We start from the raw sequence: 20,971 nt of genomic DNA, 5'->3' as shown, positions 1-20,971 counted from the left end.
TAAATAGTGCAAAACTGGGCAAAATCATAATAGGAAATGAAGACAGCAAAACAACTTTACTCCGCAGCAGACATATTGCTATATCGATAGATACGTAATAATATATTATTATAATAATAATACAATACTGTACATCCATAGATCACAAAGCACCTAACATGCATGGGACAATTTAAGATATTTCCTCATGAAAATGTCTCACTTCGAGGCACAGCAGTAAACTAAGATATTCTAAAAAACAAGAAAGAACGGGACAACATTTTGTTTTTCTTAGACTGAAAACGTTGTTTTACCTGTGGGGCTTCACACCAGCTGTGGGCCGCACTGCATTTCTTACACAGGAGCCCTTTTTTAAGATCAGATGGAAAAGCGACTCTTGGTGTGTTCTTTAGGGTCTGCTGAGGTAAGCAGAGGGTTCTCGTGCGATGCTAATGTTTCCTGTTCGACGAAGGCCTGGAGCAGAATCTGAGCTTGTTGTATGACCATCTTTAAAACTATCAGGCTTGCTCAATAAGAGTAAGAATAAGAATAATTATGTATTATAACACACTTCACTGTATATATTATAACTGTATATATTCAGGTGGGTAGCTGCATCACACCTGAAGAAGGCTCCACGGCCGAAACGTGTTATCTTTCTTTTATTTTGAGCAGGGAATAAACCTGTATGTATTATAAGTATATATTGAAATATTTTCTCATTAGCAATATTTGAGAACCCCACACCTGAACACTGAGACAATCTGAGCTCTAGACTGCAGAGTGACCACAGACAGGTACAGGAGAGCACAGAGGGACATGGCCAACAGTCCAAGAGTCAGAACAGGCTGGCTCTGGGGTCCCCAATCTCCCGCTACGCTACCGAGCCCCACATTGGTCTAACACCAGCATTACTGGGCATCTCCAGTGCTCGTCGGTTTGCAATCACGTTGGCGTTTGCCCTTTAGCTTTTGGCTAGAAGATGCGCCTGCGGGGAATCCCATCACGCACCTCCCGAGTCCAGGCAAGGGGAGCGCTGGGCTGACAGCGACACCAGCAGCGGGGCGCTCCCCGGCATTGGGTGAACTTTGCACGTTATCCTGCGTGAAGCATCCATCCGAATCCTCTCCTCGCAGCCAGCGTGTGCGCGCCTGTGTCTTTGCATGCTCTGTCCTGCGATGGACTGGAGCCGGAGCCTTGCGCCCGTTGCGTGCCGGGATAAGTTATTTTTAAGTATGTATTTAAAGGTTTAACAAATGCAAAGAAACTGCAGGCGACCTGCCGGTTGCCGGTGGGGCGCAGTTCGGCAGTACAGCGCTCGCCCAGTCTGCCCTGAGCGAGGCTTTAATTCCGCACAGCAGCATGCTGAACTGAGGAAAAACAATTCTTTAATTTAAAACATTAATAATAGCAAGAAAGGGCCGGGAGTCCCGCTTTTTTCGAAAAGAGTCAAGAACGAGATACCTTTGATGAATTCGTATTGAGGCGCCGAGCAGCACATACCAACACAACGGCCGACACCTCGATTACTTTCTCTTCTGCTAATTTTGTGGCCAAAACAAACCAAAAAAAAAAAGCCTGTCGGAACGGCAATTAATTATTATGATTGATATCCAGAGAAGCTAGCCGGGAGAAGCCCTTAAAATAAGCCCGCAGGAAGAATATAATAGCCACCGTTAGTAAATAACTAGCTTTGACCTTTTTCGCAAATACTTGCAGGAAAATTAAATAAACACTGGGGCGTTCTTATTAACGTCGGGATACTAATTAGAACGCATTTAATTAGCTTTCTGTTTAGTTGACAGTCTTTTGTTATCTCTGCCTCGCTCCTTCTCTTACTCGAAACGCTTAGGAAGCGGAGAGATGGAGAATGTTGTATTGCTTTTATTTTGGGGACTTTTGATAAACTAGTGATCATCTTAGGGGTAATAAACAAAGGGGCGGAAATGTTTCCCTTAAATGAAATAGTTTCATCGCCGCCGGACATTGCAAAGGTGATCGGTGGAAGTGAGCAAACTTCTTGATCCGCGATCAGCAGCTGTGATCCGATCCGAGCGCCGAGCAGAGCTCTTCGACCGCGGTTTCTTACCCGCGTTGCTGGAGCATTCCGGCGGACTGGCTGGAAATGCACTTTTTAAAACTTGTTAATTTGTTGTTATCGTGTTGGGCCGGGAAGGCAAGCCGGCGGCGGGAGAAGGGTGAACACGTCCTCTGACGCTGCTGTCGCCTCGCACACGCACGTGGTGGTGCGCACGTTCTCGATGCGCCGCGCACGGGGAGGGCCAGTTAAACGGATGTTTTTCATATTAAGAGGGTGTTGACGAGAGAATTAAGAGACACCGCGGCTATAGGACACGCCCCTGAACGATAAACAAGAAGGTATAGCGCCCAGGTGAACGTGGCGAACATGCAGACTCCACCCCGAATGACCCCCGCCCGGATTCAAACCCAGGAGCTCGGAGCGACAAGGCCTCAGCGCGGACCATCACCACGCTGTTGCTGCTCAGCAACAACAACAGCGATGATGGGGTGTCCATTCATGAGATTCAGATAGCGCTTCTGGCTTTAGACATATATTGTAGCAGACGTACTCACTGATGGGAAAGAACGCAGAACAAGAATTCATACAACTGCTTTTCGCCCGATTCCAGAAAGTCCCTCCCTGCTTCAGACACTGCAGGCCTGTTTTTCCGTGCGAAGTCTCTGGCCGTTTTAACAGACTTACCCGCGAAGTTCAAAAGTCCTGGCAGCGACCCACGCCTCGGTCTAAAGCCCTGATCTTTATTTACGTACTGTGGTTTAACTTTGCAATATAAATCCTTGCAATAATGCTAGTTCATTTCTAATGTCGTCCAGCGCGAGTTTCTGAATTCTTTTTCTAATGAAATATTAACTTGGGCTTTAATTAATGTTACTAAAACAAGGAAAATCGCTTTTAAAGGTCCCGATCAATACAGAAATCCACGACCAAGCACGCAAAGAGCCTTTTTTGTGGTTGCTTGATAGGCCATTAGCGGAGCAGGTGAATTCGGGTAACGTCGACTGCGTGCTTGCTCGTTATCAGAGATGTATATTTAATTTATGAGGTTTATCTCCGACCCCCCGCCAGCAGATCTTGTGATGTGCAGCACCAAGCAGAATTCAAAGTCTGACCTTGGAATTCAGGATTGCTAAACGGCACTGATGCAATCGATCGGCTTTGCTGCTTTGGAAGCTCAAAGAAAGAAAGCCCCAAGAAAACTTCCTCCTGCCGAGCTCCGTCCTCCCTCTGAAGGCCGTCTCGCCGGCCTCTTCCTCCGTGCCAGCGCTCAGCTGCGGGTCACGAATACAGGACACATTCCAGCACGGAACAAAACACCTTGCACCAACTGGAGCAGGCACAAACACCAGATGGGGATCTCCCTTTTTAACGGCTCTATTTGAGATACTGTACCAGGCCTTCATTACCCTGCGCGCCCCTTGTCCTTGGCGTGGTCCGTCCAGCACATGACAAGCGTTTGCCTTCGACTCCACACACGGCTTCTGTATAAATATATCATTATATCACGTAAAATCCCACAAAAACCATTTATTTCAGGACTGTTGTTATGACATATTTTCATCTGATAGGGAAATAGAACAAAACATAAAGATGTTTGTTAAACAAATAGTACGACGTCATGCTGTCAGGAATTCCCAAAACAAGTCACATCCAAAGGCTCTAGTTCCTTACCCTTTACAAGTGCGTTTAAAAACACAATAATTCAATGTAATTTTTTAAGACCTATGTCTTTTATTGTGCTGTATTTAGCCACGCACACAAGGGTGTACGCCAGGGTCTAATTCTCGGCGAATTCACTGATTTGTGTTAAAATCCGAAAGAGTTCTGAGGCCCGGAGGTGCGCTGTGGGCCGGCTCAGCCGAGCGGCGGATGAGCTTCCGCAGGGTTTGACTCGAGGCCGCAAAGAGATTCAGATCAGACCTCAGGGTGGGCTTATCGAGAGTTTATACCTACTGAGTCATCTGTTTACCGGCTCAACAGCACAGCACAGGAAGGCGCGCTTGCACACTCGACGTCAGATGAGACCTGGGAGATAACGACACCAGGGTGGTCCCTCTTCTGACTACATGTCAGCTGTCCACCGCGACGGCGATGTGTTCGGTCGAACCCCCTGTTTCAGGTGGGCGCCTGCTCCTTCTGTCGGCTCGCATGAGCGGGAGCGTAAAAACAGCACCAGCATTCCTGCTTCCCTAGTTGCGTTTTTATCAGAACGAAGTGGAAATCGTCGCCCATCCGTCTCCATCGAATCCAACGGGGTTTTTTTTTAGGACCAAGAGGAAGTGGGGCTCTGTCACGCGGGCCTTGTTTAGCCCGCGCTCAGCCCGTCAACCCCCCCGCGCGCGCGCGCTTATCTCAGCTGCGGTCCTCGCGGGCAGAATAAAGTGCTGGCTCACGTGAAACTCGCGGGGGCCCCCCTGTGGCTTCGCGGCGCGGTGACGTCAGAGGAGGCCCCGCTCCAGGGCGCAGCTGGTGGCGCGGGTCAAGGAGAAGAGAGGGGTGACCGGAAGTCCCGTGTTCCGAGCCCGTCGGTGTAGTCACTGTAACTGAAGATTCAGACCGCACTGGCGCCTTCTGTGCCAGAGCCGGTTACAGCGCTTTAGAAAGGGCTGGCTGAAAATAAATCCTTGGAGCGAAAGGCTTTCTTTACAACAAAACATCATCCATCCATTTCCGAACCGCTTTGTCCTGTACAGGGTCCCAGGGGATGGTGGTGCAGCGATCAGCATGGCCGCCTCGCAGCGCTGGGGCTCTGGACCGGCTCCCGTGGGTGCAGTCTGTGTGGAGCCTGCGCGTTCTCCCCGGGGTTGTGAGGGTTTCCCCCCGGGTGCTCCGGTGTCCGCCCATGGTCCAAAGACATGCTGGAAGATGAACTGGCTTCTGGGAAGGGTGGTCCTGCTGTGTGTGTGTGCCTGCCTTGAGCCTGTGGCATGCTGGGATAGGCTCCGACTGCCCCACAGCCCTCAGCTGGAAGGGGTGGCTAGAGAACAGACAGATGGATTTTTGCGGCTGTTTGTGTATTTTTGAATCTGCTCAGCTGACTTTTTCACCTAACAGCCTTTTTCCCGCTTTGTTGTTTTCGTGTTCAAAGTTTTAGCGGCATCTTCCACGCAAGCCCCGACGGCAAAGCCGTTTTGGATGAGCATCAGACACTGAACATCAGACCTGTCTTTCTGGTGGCTGTATCCCAGTGGTGCTGGCAGGCCTGCGGTGGAGGACAGCAGTGGCCAGAGGGGTTCTGCCCAGTGTAGCTCTCCAGGTGCTCAGCACAGGCTCAGACACCAGAACAAATGGAGTTTGACAGGGGAGGCTGTACCGAATGAACATTAGCGAGAAATTGGAAATCACATCGTCTGGCAGTCCTGGAGGAGGGCTGTTGGATTTCTTCCTAGACCAGATAATTAGGAAATTATTTCCAGAAAGAACATACTGCCTCCAGGGGGGTTACAAATAAGAAACCGTGCTTTGAAAAAAATAATTTTCGATTTTGTGGTTTAGTTAATGCTGGACAAGCAGAGTTGTGAGCAATTAGAGTCTCTCAGCACCGCAGGCTGTGACTGAGGCCAAGGACGGGCACCGCTGGAGCTCCAGAGGAAAGCCCCTGTTCCAGGTCTTCGGCTGAAGGGTCCTCTCTGAAGCAGCACTGTGCACGGACGTCTGCTCCGTCAGTTCTTGATAATCCTTCCGTTTACATTAAGCCATCTTTCAATCTTTAAGCCATACTGAGGGTTATGGACTTCAACAACATGTCTGGAAATCTTGTTCCAGACTCTCACAACCATTTGTGCAAAAGAGTGCTCCCTGCTCTTAATTGTAATGCTCTTCCCTAAGAAAAAGTCAGTCAGTCAGTCAGTGAGTCAGTGAGTCAGTCAGTCTCCCTTTGAGTTCCACATCCTGCTGTCTGCTCCACAGTGCCAAGCAGGAGAGTCAGCACTGATTGGAGGAGTGACCTGTCTCTGCTTGACATCACTGCCATCCCTCAGTCACAAGGTGAGCTGAAAGCCAATAAAACCCTTGCAGGCTAATGCCCTCCCCAGTGTCAGTGTGCCCATGAAACAATCCAGGCTCGGACCATTAACCCAAGATACAATGTGCCTTCACTGGTGGAGCCGCTGAGGAGTCCCCTAAAAATTAGGTTTGAAAGATAGATTGTGCTACTGCTTGGAGAGCTCCTGACACACTGTCTAATCCGAAAGAATAAGACTGCAGAAACGGAGACAGCACTGTGGTGGCCCCAGAAAATTAAATGTTGTATCCTATAATGGATGTGCCACACAGACTCAGAGCCCTCCTTTCTTCCCTGCATGTCGAATGAGTGACATTAAAGAATGACTTCAAATCTCCCCTCGCCCCCTGCCAGCAGGTTTGCGTGCTGTCATGTCATGTCATGGCTGTGGTATTTCGTGAAGATGGAGTCTTCCATTTGTTCAGAAACAGCACTACAACCCAGTCCAACGCCCTGCACAGCAGAGAGACCGCGGAGCAGCGCTGATTGTGATACCGCCCTCCTTTTTTTAAGCTGGTTAATTATTGTTTTATTTATTCATTTTTGACAGGCTCACCAAAGAGCTCCAGATCCATAAAGCTGGAACTCACTCGCCTGCCGATCAGACAAAGTTGTATTTTTCAGCAGTCAGGCTGCAGTAGTGAACGTCTTGTGTCACGTTGAGCTCCTTTCCCATTCCGTGTCAAAAGATGGAATACAATGCTCCAAAACTGACAGTAAAAAATTAATTACTTTTAGTAAGTCTAAAATAAGATACTTACAGTATTTACATGAGCACCCCAAAGATTAATATGACACTGTTCAACTTGTGTTGATGTCTCACTCAGAAACTTAGCTGGTGAGTGACAGTTGTCGAGATGCAGCTCTGTTACAGAGCAGCTGTTGCTCTCGGGGGATCGGTGCGATAGTGTGGCGTTGGTTAAGGTGGCGTTCATTAAGGTGCAGAAACCTGCCTTTTAAGTGCTGGCATTTGCACATGGATGCAACAGTGCAGCGGATGATTGACGTGATATAACAAATTGCACTTTGTCCCGTGATGTTAAATCGTCCCCCAAAAGATAGCTAATTCTATTTTGATGGAGGGGGTTGAAAGCAGGTGTCCTGGGTCTGGGTGGGTCCCTTTCTCTTAGACCAGAATTTCCAAACTTACTCTCCAGTATGATGGCACTGAGCTATAGAAGTTCGCATAATGTGAACATGACATTATTAAACAAAGGTCCAGACGACTTGGGCCTTAGAGATCCCATGGCTGTTTGTAAGACCAGGGGTGTTAACCCTGGTGTCCTGGCTAGATTCCACCTTGGGCTACCCTAATCTGGCCTGCCTAATGTTCCCCATTAGTGTGTGCATAGAGCATTTCAGTCCTTTGAGATGAAAAGCTCTATAGAACACGCATGGAATTATTATAAGGAAACATAATTCACTGCGCTGGCAATATTGACGATACAACACAGAAGCACAGTAATACAAGCCCCCCCTGTGTGTTTTCAGTTGCTTGACATCATGATAGATCCTCAAATAAAGTAATTTAAGTGTTTGGTTTAGTAACGCGTCTGTCCACCCTGGAGACTGCAGACTGCAGCACATGAGCCGCTGTGCAGAGAGACTCACTGGCTGCCATTTGCCACCTATTGAAGACCCGCATAAACTCAGACTGAAGAAGGGAGCAGAAAACATTGGGAATGACTCCTCTCGTCCAGGACACCGTCTGTTTCAAACCTTCAGCCGGGTGAGACGCTACTGATCAGTCAACACATCCCAACAGCCTCTTACTCATGTCCATCACCTTGCTTACCGTGAGCACAGGAATACAGGATGCAGTGTGTCTGTAACTGTGGACCAGTGCAAGTTCTCTGTGTGAAGTGTACATGTATTATTGAATTGTTTCTATCTGTATTTTTGAGCCAAGACATCAAACACCTTGAACACGTAACGTACTTAAAGTGATTCTGATTCGGATTCCGATATGATAATGTGCACATCCTCTGGCAACACCAGCCCTGGCCACTAGGTGACAGCAGAAGACAAATTAGTTTATTTCTGACGGCGCACATGCAGTTACATAAACAACATTTCCACATTTTTCCCCCCTGTAACCAGATCTACAAACAGGACAGCTCTTATATTTATTTATGCCTCTGTTATGCTGTCCACACCTAAATAAATCAAAATAAATGTTGGTAGCCTTACGTTAATTCATAATTGTGGTGCAATGGTCAGCATTACTGCCTTCCAGTACTGGGGCCCTGGGTTCATTTCCAGAACTGGGACGCTCTCTACTTGCTTCATTTGTGTGGGTTTCCTCTGGTTTCCTCCCACAGTCCAAAGACATACTGGTGGGTTAATTGGCTTCTGGGAAAATTTGCCCTGGTGAGAGTGCGTGCCTGTCTTTGTGTCTGTGAGGAACTGGTGTCCTGTCCTGGGTGTTTGCCATTACAGTACGCTGACCTGGTCACTGTGTAATGGCTGCACAAAAAAATAAAGAAACATCTCTGCAAACCTGACCCAAACGTCTCTTGTTTGCAGACTCAAGAAAGGGCTGGTCAGACATTTCAGCTTATTTGCCCAGGAATGAAGCTTGCAAGGACTCTTGTGTCACAATGCAATTGCAATCTACATGGATACGACACCATGATGTCTGGCTACTTGTTGCAGTAAAACAGACCCCTATATTTGCACACCGCACACGGATACTGCTACTTTAATGAAACCATGATGCTAGAGCAGTGTTGAATAACTGTGGAACGTCCTTGCAACCAAGAGTGTATCAACTCCAGTTTGCTTCTGGCACTTTTTCTCCCTGTTGGAATATCTCTCAGCGCTAACAAGCCAGTCTTGGAACCAAAGGGATCCATCCATTAGCAACCTGAGCCGGACTGCGGCTTGTCAGGGATCAAAATTTCACTCATCACCGCGGAGCAGGAAAGCCAAGAGGCCTGGCAGAGCAGAGCACTGCAGCAGCTTCAGATTAAAAATTTATATACTTCTTGTTTTTCCTTTTTACAGGCAGCCCCAGGCCCGCAACAGAAAGCAGAGGCCAATTAGAGATGTTTCACGGCACAAGAAATGCTGATTCTTCTGAGATCCAAATTTTCTTGCTGGGGTGGAGATTAACAGAGCTGGTATGTTTCTGTCTCGGTGTTGTGGGACATTTCTGGACATTCCCAGTGGTGAAGTAAGGACATTCCCACTGGCGAAGTAAGGACATTCCAAGTGGCTTATTAAGGACATTCCCAGTGGTGCAATAAGGGCCATGTCTGTGCTGCTCCTGGGCTGTAGGACAGGGAGATATTTTCGCACTGCCAAAGACAAACGGTGACCAAAGCACACTTTGCAGCTACTGTACCACACCAGCCACCCTGCCAAAGCATGTGAGCGTTATGCAACCAGCTACCTCCTGAAATAGCAACAGTATTTATTCTGGAGAATGTTGACATTAACTATGGAAGAAGTGTGAAAGGAATAAAGCAGAGAAAATCTGCGTCTGCCGGAACAGGCTGGCAGTGTGAATGGCACAGCTCAGTATATGTCAACAAATAAATATAAAAACATAGGATGAGTCACAGACAAGAGGCCATTCAGCCCATCTGGCCTGTTTGGTCATGAGCAGTTAATTGAAGGTTCTCATCCAGCCACTTCCTGAAAGATTCCTCTGGGTAGCTTGTTCCTGACTCCCACAACTCTTTGTGTAAATCCTGTCTCGGTTGGAGGCTCTTAGTCTGCCGATTCCTGAATGTAGGCAGTATATCAGCAGTGTCAGCAACGTGGCAGGGCAGCTTGTTCCACACCCCCACAGCCCTTTGTGTAAAGAAGAGCCTCCTGTTCTCAGGTTCTCATGTACACTATGTACTCCACTGGAGTACCCCTGTTTCCTGTTTCACGGTTTCCTGTCCAGAGGTGAACTGTGCAGGCTCAATGGCGTGAATCAAAGGCCATCTTCTATATCCACACTGGAAACAAGTCCCACAAAGCACCACGGTCTGAGCCGAGCCGCTCCTGCACGTCACTGTGAGCCCCAAGCTCTTGAGTCTGAGCCCACTCCAGCTGCAGCACACTGATGCTCGTGTCTCTACTGCGAGTGAATCTGCAATCTCTCTGAAATTTCACATAGAAAAATATTTACTTTTCTGCTTCAGTATGAGACTATTATTGATCAGAATCTGCTGTTCACAGAGCCCTGCTCCAGACATTACTTCCTCTTTCTACAAAGGTACAAAATAAGGATATTAGAAATGGCAAGAGAGACAGAAAGGAATACTGCAGTGAAGGCAGAATTAAATAATGAAAGTTTTTGCTGCATTACAAAAAATATCCACTGCAAGTCGAAGTGTCTCAGGGGTGAATTCTAGATGAGGATAAAGAAATGGCTGATGTATTAATGGAATGTTTCACACAGGTATTTACCAAGGAAGAAATCAACAACACACTTCAGGCAGAGCAAAGTTCTCTTCTAAATGATATTAGCATAGCACAGACAGAGGTGCTACAGGTACAGTACTTACAGGTGGCATTCTACCAAATGCACTTAACGAAATCAAACAACAGATGTTATCCATAGGCCATTAACACATCTCTTCTTCAAGTCTGAGTCTCTCAATACCAGGGTAATAACCCTTGAGTGGTAAATTGCTAATGTAATGCCCAATCATAAAATGGGTGACAAAACCAAAGTAAATCCAGACAAGTAAATCCCTGTTTAATTGCATGCAAGGTCAGGGGAACTATAAAAAAGTGAAACTTGACAATCATCTGTACATTATAGCGACAATATTCTAGGAGGATAGTCAACATGGATGTAGAAGATTGCTCAAAATACTAAGATGTCTTTGTACAAGAAACAGCAGTAAAGAATAAATAAGAGCATACTTTATGATATACATATAGTTTTAAAAGCTTTTGAAAAAATGATGTAAAACTGCTGGCAGCAGGCATTCAAGGTGATGCCCAGACTTGAATTAAGAGCTGGTTAAGGGACAGGACACAGGTTACAGAATAAGGGATAAATACTTCAGTGGAGAGATGTAATTAATGATGCCCCCCAGGGATCTGTCCTAGGACTCTTCCTGCTTTAGATCAATGAGTGCTGGTGTAGTCAGCACTATTCCAGTAGTAGACAAGGTTGGAGATGATACTCAAATTGGAGGACTATTACACATTGTAGGAACAGCAAAGGAAACCTCACAAGATTTAGATAAATGGAAGACTGAATGAATGAACACCAGACTGAATGAAGACTAGTGTGGAGTGTTACATGCAAGTAGTAAAAACATACATCACTAACCGAAGATGGGAAATTCTGAGCTTGAAGAAATCACTCGTGAAGAAGAGTCTGAGGTCTTCACGTTGAGGTCACTGTCACTTTTAAGACAATAGGAGGAGGTGATACAAAGGTCAACAAATTAAAAGTGTAGAATTTAAATTGAGGTATGTTATATTCCAATTGTACAACATACGAGTAAGAACTCACATAAAATATTTATACACATGTTTGGTCCCCACAATACAAAATATGATAAAATATTGTTCTTGTATCAATAAACAGAAGAGCAACCAGTTACATTCCCAGGCTTGAAGGACTACACTGACAACTGAAACGTTGTAGTCATGAAAAGAGAAGCCATTGATGGATTGACAAATCTAACCTCAGGGACATCTTTTGAAACAACAAGATCCAGAGCAGACGAGTGGAAACTACAGAGAAGTACATTCAGAAATCAGAAGGCACGTCTTTACACAAAGGGTTGTGGGGGTCTGGAACAAGCTATGCTGTTAAAGCTGATGCTGTGGCTTCTTTTAAAAAGAGGCTAGATGAGATACATCAATCAGGAAAATGAGCTGAATGGGTGGAATGGCTGCCTATCGTTTGTAACTTGTCTTATGATCTAATTGCTGGGAGTCTTGTTTCCAGCCTGGCTGAGCCCTGTGCCTAACTGTAATCCCAAACCCTGTCTCAGGCCTAACCTTGAACCACACTGGTGACAACCCACTGAAATATACATGCTATTAGACTTGCAGCATTCCTGCAACATCAACACATCGCTAGTATCATGTTCATTTCCCAAGCTGCATTTCGATCGTTCCCCCAATACTAGAAACTGGTATCCTTTTCCTCTGACAGCAGTATTCTTGTTGTGCTATCACTTTGGAGACAGTCGCTCCTGTTTCCTCTCTCGGGGGCTTGAAGTGGGTGTCTGACACCTGCGAGGGTGCCCTTCCACATCGCGGAGGAACTCAACCCGTGCCCTCCCTGATCCTGGCACCAGCCCGGAGCGCCACGCAGGGCACGGCCAGCGTGCCCAGTGGTTTCCCGTGCGAACCCGGAGAAGCCCTGCCCGGGAGCTCACTCCGCACCAGATGGGCTCTGTCGCCGCGGGCGCCCGTGCGCCCGGCGCGAGTCATAGAAGAAATAAACGTGTCACGCTGCAGAATGTTCTATTCATGCTGCGCTTGGCGGAAAAAGAAAAGACAGAGGCAAAACAATTAAAATACACACGCAACGAGGCAGTCTGCTCTTTTCAGCCCCTGAAGCGTCGTCCTCTCCTGGGGCACAGCCGGGGGGACGGGGAGACTGGGCTGCCCTCCCTCTGCAGTGCTGAGTCTTCACCGGTGTTTTCCCGTCTGGAAACAGGGGGGTGTTGGGGCAGCTTCTATTCCTGTGCGCTGCAGTGACTTGCAATAAAGAGGGATTTTATTTCTGGTTGCGTCTCCTCACGGCCTCCCAGGGGAGGCTCTATTTCTGGCTCCAAAGTGCTCAGCGCTGCATCCTGGTCTATTCCTGGCGCTCGCTGTGCGGTAGCCCTCCTCGTGGTGAGCCCCCTTCCCAGTTCTGGGAATTTGTCCGGTGTGTCCGGTGGGCGGCTCCCACACGCACACAGGGAGGGTGTGTCTGAAGTCGCTGCTACTTCGCTATTTAATTCGGGGAGTGTAAATATTGAAATACTGCCTCATTAAAGGTCCTGACCCTCCAGATCTCTGTTTACTCCTGGCTCATTGTTGCCTTAGCTTGGTGTTATAGCTTTTAATAAGACCTCTGGAGAAAAACAGGCATTTGTCTTGTGATGGGCAGAGCAGGAAGGTTTTGCAACTCCATGCTTGTATTAAAAAGCAAAGTTTAATACCGGGCTGTTCATCTTTCTTCAGCAGGACGTCTTCCTCTGAAGCTGCAGCACTCCTGAACGCCGAGGAGAGACAGACAAGGGCTCAGGGGGAGATGCTGGTGAACAAGCCTTGTAAGATAAGGACGTACCATTTGAATCGAAATGTGCTGTGCTTCTAGAGTCAGAAAAGAGTGATCAATCATTCGGTCGGTTGGTCAATCAATCAATCAGTCAATCAGTTTGTATGATATAAAATGCCTTTTCATGGTTAAGCATTCACACCCATCACAGAATACTGACTATTTACAGTAAAGGTGATAACCAGAGATACCAGTTTAATGTGGCACATGAAGGAGAACAGAAAGGTCTGTACTGTACCAGCTGTCTCCTCGCTCCCCAGAACACTGACGTCTGTGTGTCAGCAGCTGGGCAGGGAGGGCTTGACTGCTCCAGTAGCAGAAGGTGTCTTATCTTCTTCTTTTTTCTTGCATTTCAGAATCGCCATCCACTGGGGGATGAACAGTGCTCCCCCCCCAGCTCCGAGCCCGCCATGTGTAAATGAACTCCGCTTTCGGGGACTGCAGCAGATATACCACCACAGCAGGGTGAGGACTGTGCGCTGCCCTCCTCCTCCAAGGTGCTCCATCAGAGCCATCAGCTGTTTTCCACAACGTGTCGAGGAAGGAGGGAGCCACTCCCACTGATGACGCAGGTGCAGAGGGATTTCACGCTGCATTCTGTCACGGATGTTGGAAAGGGCAAGCCGTGGAATGGCCAGGAGAGCAAAAAAACCCTATACGCAGTGGCAAAACGGGGGTTAGCCCGGGCTCAGGAGATAGAAATCTATGCCCTTAGGCCGCAGAGGAGACAACCTGGTGCTAGGCGGGTCTCAAGACATCCGAACCCTCCATGCTGAGCAAGGAGGAAAGGGTGACACGGAAATATATAGCCCCAAACAAGGACACACTGGAAGGACAAGCAAAGCACAGGGAAACTAGGAACAGGACAGAGTAGGAGCGCCCTCTAGCTGTAGAGGGCGTGACACAGTTTGGGGATGTCCTGGCTGAGATGTGCCCCCGCAGCTCTAGTGGCGCTCAGTCAGTTGATCGATAACAAGACCTTGACTCCCACGTGAGGTATCTGAAAGAGCACCACCACTGGTGGGACCTTTGGGGGCCCCATGCTCCTGCATCCATATTGCTAATGCTCCTACATCACATTGCCTGGGATGCTTCAGGAGCTGGTTGGGAGAGTTTCCTGGATCACTAAGCTACTAGCGTCTCTACACAGAGAGGTGGTGGGAGTGTGGAGCAAGCTGCCCATGTTGAACTTCCAGCACACTGAAAGTAACACACTGATCCAAAAGGAGGCCTGCAAGTGAAAGAGCTGACCCTGTAAATAAGTGTACTTCATTGCCCATTTCCGTTGTCTCTCACTCACTGTCCTCCTGCTCTTGCCTCATTTAACAAGGCAGGCAGTGAGACGAGCCCAGCAGGGGCAATAAGCAAACTGGTGTCCAGCCCTCGGGTGCTCTCTGCACGCTCCCTCTCCAGCGCCGCGGCCGGCTCCGTGCAGCGGATTCCAGAGCCAGCGTTATCTGGTGACCCCTGGAGACGTTATCCCCATGAACGGACACGCGTATTTACAACGTACAGAGATAAGTGCCGTGTCTGCACCCCCCCAGCTGTGCTGATAATTCATTCCTACATAGAGGGCTCATAAATACGGTCTAGTCACAGTGCAGCTGTGCTTCAGCAACGCTTAAGAAGTTTGCATGTGTACTGTGAGATTATAGTCTGCGATGCTAGACATGTGGACTCTCGCTGTGGAGGCTTAGATTCTTCAACCACACAAGCTAAAAACAAATACAGGCAAGATGAACACTGATTAGAGGATTAACAAAGGCTAGAGAAAGGATACAAATAGAGATTCATTCTTTACTGATGAAGGGGGCTCTGAGCTGCTGGACCTGCTATCTTCTGGACAGGTGTTGGACCTCACTGACTGTGGTCCTTGCACTGTTTGGAACAGGATGGGTTCACTCTAAGTCTTAGTGGCCTGTCTAAATTTCACTACAGGATTTGCACAGCCTGACAAAATCTCAATTTCCCTCTCTAGTTTAACTACCGAAGAAACTTGTCTGCTGTGCTGGTGAGCTGCTGGCACCAAGTGGCTGCTGTACCACCCCAAATGGCGCCACCCGTCTTTAGGGGAGAGAGTGAGTTTAGGATGAAGGGCACTTAGTAAATGGGGAGCAAGATTTTGATCTCTGTCACTGGCATCTCTACATTCGCTCTGTCGTCGAGCAGCCTGCCTCTTCCACTGAGGCTGTTTTTCATCCTCCTGCAGAGCAAGTACCCTGCATGCATGACAGAGCATATTAAATGTCAGACTGGAAAAAATCCCAAACCTTTCTCTCTCTCTCTCTCATCTTCCCAAAGTGACATTGGCTTTAACCTTCTGATCAGAGAACCAGCGGAAAATCTCTGGGGATTTTGCTTTTGTAATCTTTTTCAGTTGACACGTAACTTGCATATCCGCCTTAAAAAAAAATTATTCTACCGACCCAAGTGCTGTCATTCTGAAAAGAGGAAGATGGAGAAATTACATAAAACCGGCTCCTTAAAAGGAGATTTGTCAAAGCAGCTAGGCTGGATTTCAGATTGTCTGCAGCCATGAAAGCCAGCCAGTTGCATAAAACATTAAACTTCGTTTTCAAGGTCCGACCCCAGCCTGCCTTTTCATCTCCATCATTAGTGAATCTGACTGAACACTTTTCAGCAGCTGTCTGTGGTCACTGACTGGTGTCACATGGTGCTCCAAGCTTCAGAGTGTTGTAACATATTACTGCAGTCCCTGGAAATAGAACAGTGCAAACGATTCAACAAAACCCACATCACAGAAGAAAGATCTGGAATGATGTGATGACTGCATGATGATTGATTAATGGTTCATATGATGCAATCCTTCGGAGGGAAACTTTCTGTGTTGAAGCTGCCCGAGAGCATGTTTCCATTACATCACTAACACTCGGGAGTGCATATCCACTGCGTGTTAAAAGTTTCATGATCTGAAAAACTAACCTGCTTTTAAAGATTCCGGCTATCCTATCACAACCCGACTGCACATCACATCCAATCTCTCCCTCACAAACTCGGTCCGTTCTCGATTCTTGTCTCTGATCATTCTTGACACAGGAGTAAGAAATACAACTAGAGGCTGGATTAAATGAGCCATTTGATTCACTCGTCTTTGTTACATTGCACACCGAGTACTGTGTAAAGAGAAAACACCTCTGCCAAACACAAAAGGCACCATCATTATATGTTTGTAATTTATATTGAGAAGTTTTTTATTTCGTTTTGCCTGCGTTCTAACTTAGAAAGGCTGAATACTTTTCTCATGCATCATACTGCCTAGGTTTTTCACTGCAGTTGTCTTTAATCCCCTAAGTGTTGTGTTTTATATATGTTAATTTGAATTTAATGTAACAAATGAGAAGACTGCATGGTGGTATGGTGCACAGCTCCGCTCCCACCCAGAGATTTTGTCAGATTTTGTTGGATTTTGTCTGGGCCAGGAGACCTGCATGCTCTCCTGTGTTTGCATGAGTTTTCTTCAAATGCTTTTCTCCCACCTCCCAGCATTTTGCTTACAAGGTTAATTGGTCTTTCTAAATTGAGCCTGTGCTGTGTCTTTCCAGGGCATAATCCTGCCTCGTGCCCTGTGATTAGTCTCCAGATCACTGTCACCCCCTACAGGATGAAGCAGCTGTAGTGAGTGGATGGATAAAATATCTCTGTGCAGGTACTGAGGGTTTAATACAGGAACAGAATCTGGCCATTTCAGTCCGCAAGACACAAATGACATGTCAAGGAAACAAAGCTTTTCACTGGTCGGTTCTGGAATCTACACACACTCACACCAGGACCAATTGCTAGCCACTGCACCACCACACCACCCTCCTTTCTGTCAAATTAAGATGTTTTTTTTAAAGATTACTTTATTAGCCCTATACAATTTCTTGCTTTAGGAATTTGTCTTTTCACAGACCCCAGCTTGCTCTCCATGAGACACACAGACAGGGAGAGAAGCTGGGGGTCAGAGTGCAGGGTCAGCCATTTATACGGCGCCCCTGGAGCAGCTGGGGTGAAGGGCCTTGCTCAGGGGCCCAACGGAGTAGGATTCCTCTGCCGGCCGCGGGATACGAACTGGCCACCTTCCAGCCACAGGCGCAGACCCTGAGCCACAGAGCCACCGCTCCACTCTATATTTTCCCTGTTCTGTATTTTCCATAATGCACACAGCTGCTATTAGTGCAGCAGGTGTCAGAGGAGAAAGTGCAATGGAACACTGAGCCGCAGTGCCCCTGATGAAGGGTAATTAAACTCGGACAAGAGAGGCAAACCAGCTCCGACCTCCTGCGACCCCTCGAGAGCCTGCGGCTCTTCCACCCTGCCGTGGCGCAGTGGCATGAATTATTAACGGAAAGAGAGACCGGGGCACGGTGCCCGGCTGCAATAAAGCAGAGACGGCGCTATCCCGGGAAGTGCTGCAGCTATCCCTGGGATTCTCCGGGCGGGCTCGCACCGCCTGCGTTAATCAGAACAGCGGCGCCCATGCCGGCCGGCGCTCCCCTGATCGATGGGCTGGGCGCTTTCACACGGGCCGGCCTCCCTCCCTCTCAGGCGGGGGCACCAAGCGTCACACATCTCCACGCGCCCTGGGACGCCGGCGCCCGAGACGGGCACGGGAGAGCACGGGAGAGCACGAGTGCCGGAGAGGTCCAGGTTCCGGGCAGAGTGATGACGTCACTAGCGTCCACCAGTCCACCACTGAGCTCCTCCATCAGTTCGGCATCTTACAAGTTTTGGGGTTTTTAAATGGCCTTCTAGCTGTCAGTTGACAAGATCCGTTCAGAATACAACACTTGCCAAAAGCCCCAAAAAATCATCTGATATTAATATTTCATATTGGATTATTGCCAATCTGCCTCGTATTGCACTGTGTAACAGCTTCTGTGAGTTTATAATGTACAGTTATGAATAATGCAGCTGCGTTACAAAGCAGGGAGACGTCTTCTGGCTAAGTCACTAAATAAAACAAAGATGAGAGGGATATTATGAGGCTATTAAATAAATGTCATTTATTTCACGAGGCTTTTTCTCCGATAAACTCTGGTTCTGCAGATGGAGTGCAGAGCCATCTCTTCCCCCCACTGGAGTCCTGCGCGGCCCATGCTCGTGCGCGCACACACCCGTCTCTCGGGGCCGGGCGCGGCCTGCGCCCTGCCGCGCCACGCGGAACCACCTGGGCAGAGATCGAGGGCAGGTGCAGACAGGGAGGCGGATGTTTGCAGCCGATCCTCACCTGACAAGCTGCCAGAATTAAACACAGCAGACTGGCTATTAGCATTCCACTGACAACAGCGTATTTACAAAGGAGGGCAACTGTTAATAAAATAAGGTGGAAAGGTAGGAGCCATTAAAAAGCCATTTAGAAATAATCGGCAGTTGTGCAGAAGCAGATGCCTCCAAATAAGACCAGCTGACAGCACAAGATAGAGGGTTCACATTTACTGGCTTATCGGCCTTATTATTAATAATAACCCCGACCTGTTTATTTATTCATTTCTTAATAGCTCGTTATCTTCAATAACCTTGGACGTCAATGGAGGCGCACCGCGGCGGCAGTAGCCCAGGGCCACCCTGCCCTGCGAGCTCCCTGTCCCGGGCCGGGCCCCCTCCCTGCCCGGCTCACGGGACACTCTGGACCCTGTGGGCGCTGCGCTGCATGTTTATCAGCGGTGTCAGTCTGAGGGGATTTCAGCACCAGCACGTGCTCTCCCAAGGTCACTCCCATCTCAAGCCCTTCCTGTTCTTTCAATGTGTTCGGCTGTTCTGGCTTTCCAAACAGCTGTCTGTTCTGTCCAGGCAGCTGTCTATTCTGTGTGGGTGTTCTGTGGAGGTGGATGGGTATCCTGTGCAGGTAGAAGGGTATCCTGTGCAGGTGGAGATGTATCCTGTGCAGGTGGAGATGTATTCTGAGCAGGTGGATGGGTATCCTGTGCAGGTAGAAGGGTATCCTGTGCAGGTGGAGATGTATTCTGAGCAGGTGGATGGGTATCCTGTGCAGGTGGAGATGTATCCTGTGCAGGTGGAGATGTATCCTGTGCAGGTGGAGGGGTATTCTGTGCAGGTGGAGATGTATTCTGTGCAGGTGGAGGGGTATTCTGTGCAGGTGGAGGGGTATTCTGTGCAGGTGGAGATGTATTCTGTGCAGGTGGAGGGGTATTCTGTGCAGGTGGAGGGGTATTCTGTGCAGGTGGAGGGGTATTCTGTGCAGGTGGAGGGGTATTCTGTGCATGTGGATGGGTGCACTGCCCGTTCTATATTCACTCTGATGAGTAAAGACATTTCTAATTACAATGCCATACAACATCAGTTTACCAGCCAACAATAACTAAAGAACTAGTTATGTGTGCAACCAGGAAAAAATAGAAACCATTTATGCAATTCATATCACAGCTTTCAGAAGTCAAAGGGATTATCATTAACCCTTCTCGGTTCTGAGGACGTGCAGAAGGCTTAATAAATTATGTAAAAAATCCAGCACTAAGACAGCTTATGCAAGGTCTTTTCCACTGTGCTTATATAAAGACATGGTGATAGTGGGTTTCCACATACTGTGGCACCTATAGGTGATAATCCATTATTGAGAACACACAGCATTGCTTAAAAGTTTGAAGGTTTCTGATCAGATATTTGTATGAAAAATGTTGATGATCAGTTATTAAAGCACTCCACATTGTGTCATGCGCTAATAGAGTGACAATAAAAATCATTACTCAGTGCTGTGCATTTTCTATTAAACCATCTTGCCATTTATACTTGTCTAATTATGACTTAGCCTAGTCTAATTAGTCTGGAGCTGCTGAGCTGCGTGAAATTAGCAAATTAAGCCAAATGCAAACCTTGCAGCTGAACCATTAACAGATCCCCACCTCTGCCTCAGAAATGGGGCGGGGTCACCTCGATGGTGACCGTGGTGAGATGCTCTGACCTCACTTTCTGTTTTCCCTGTTCCTCAACCGGACTTTGAAAGGGCAGTAGTCGGAGCAACCTACAAAAGAGGGAGAAAGTGGTAGTGGGTTTTTGTTTGCTTCAATGGACAGGACATTGTCCCAAATGACCTTTCTGTGTCTCCCTCGCTGCAGATCAGTGGCTGTCTTGTGTGTGGGCATCACGCTCTGCTCAGATCTCAGTGCGGAGGCCTCCAAGGCAACCAGGAGACAGACGACGTCAGCACTGAGTTAACAGCAGGGAAGAGGAGGTCTTTGACGCCAGCCGGTCACACCCGAAGGGCTCCCATGGCCAGGAAACGGCAGTTATACTTCCTTGCATCAGCACAAAACGGTCTGGGAGGAGGCTGTGACCGAGCTGTCTGTTTTGGCTTTTCCAGCTGTTTGGCTTTTTTTTTATCAAAACTGGCCACATAGCAGAGCTCTTCCCTGTGTAGCGGAGCAAGTTTGGGCATGGTGACATCATTGCCCTCCCTGCGCGTGGCTGGGAGGGGGAGGTCTCCCTTCGCTCACTCGGATGGCTCCCTGATGCGTTACACCGGAGACCCGGGTTCGCGCCCCAGGTGTTGCAGCACGAGCCGCCACAGAGCCGTGACGGTCACACCCGCACGCCGCGGCCTGGATCAGACAGAAAGCAGCCAGTCCCAGTTGACGGGTTTCCAGTGTGTGCCTTGATGTCAGCTGGGCCAGGGACAGAGTGCCGTTCCCCTCCCGTCCATGACATTACAGGGACCTGGAAACAGAGCTGGACTTGCTTCATTTATCCCTGC

General features: G+C 48.2%; 1 long non-coding RNA gene across 1 annotated transcript; it reads right to left on the bottom strand.

The window, feature by feature from the left end:
* Positions 1-11,238: 11,238 nt before the first annotated feature.
* On the bottom strand, positions 11,239-12,876 carry LOC148674018 (uncharacterized). The gene is made up of 2 exons (XR_015933752.1): positions 12,165-12,876; positions 11,239-11,381 (listed from the first exon to the last, which is right to left on the bottom strand). It is a non-coding gene; the product is annotated as an uncharacterized LOC148674018 (long non-coding RNA).
* Positions 12,877-20,971: the final 8,095 nt, after the last annotated feature.

The sequence above is a fragment of the Lepisosteus platostomus genome, chromosome 3 (assembly GCF_059453375.1).
Source record: "Lepisosteus platostomus isolate fLepPlt1 chromosome 3, fLepPlt1.hap1, whole genome shotgun sequence".
NCBI classification, from domain to species: domain Eukaryota; kingdom Metazoa; phylum Chordata; class Actinopteri; order Semionotiformes; family Lepisosteidae; genus Lepisosteus; species Lepisosteus platostomus.
This window is presented reverse-complemented; position numbering and strand designations above follow the sequence as displayed.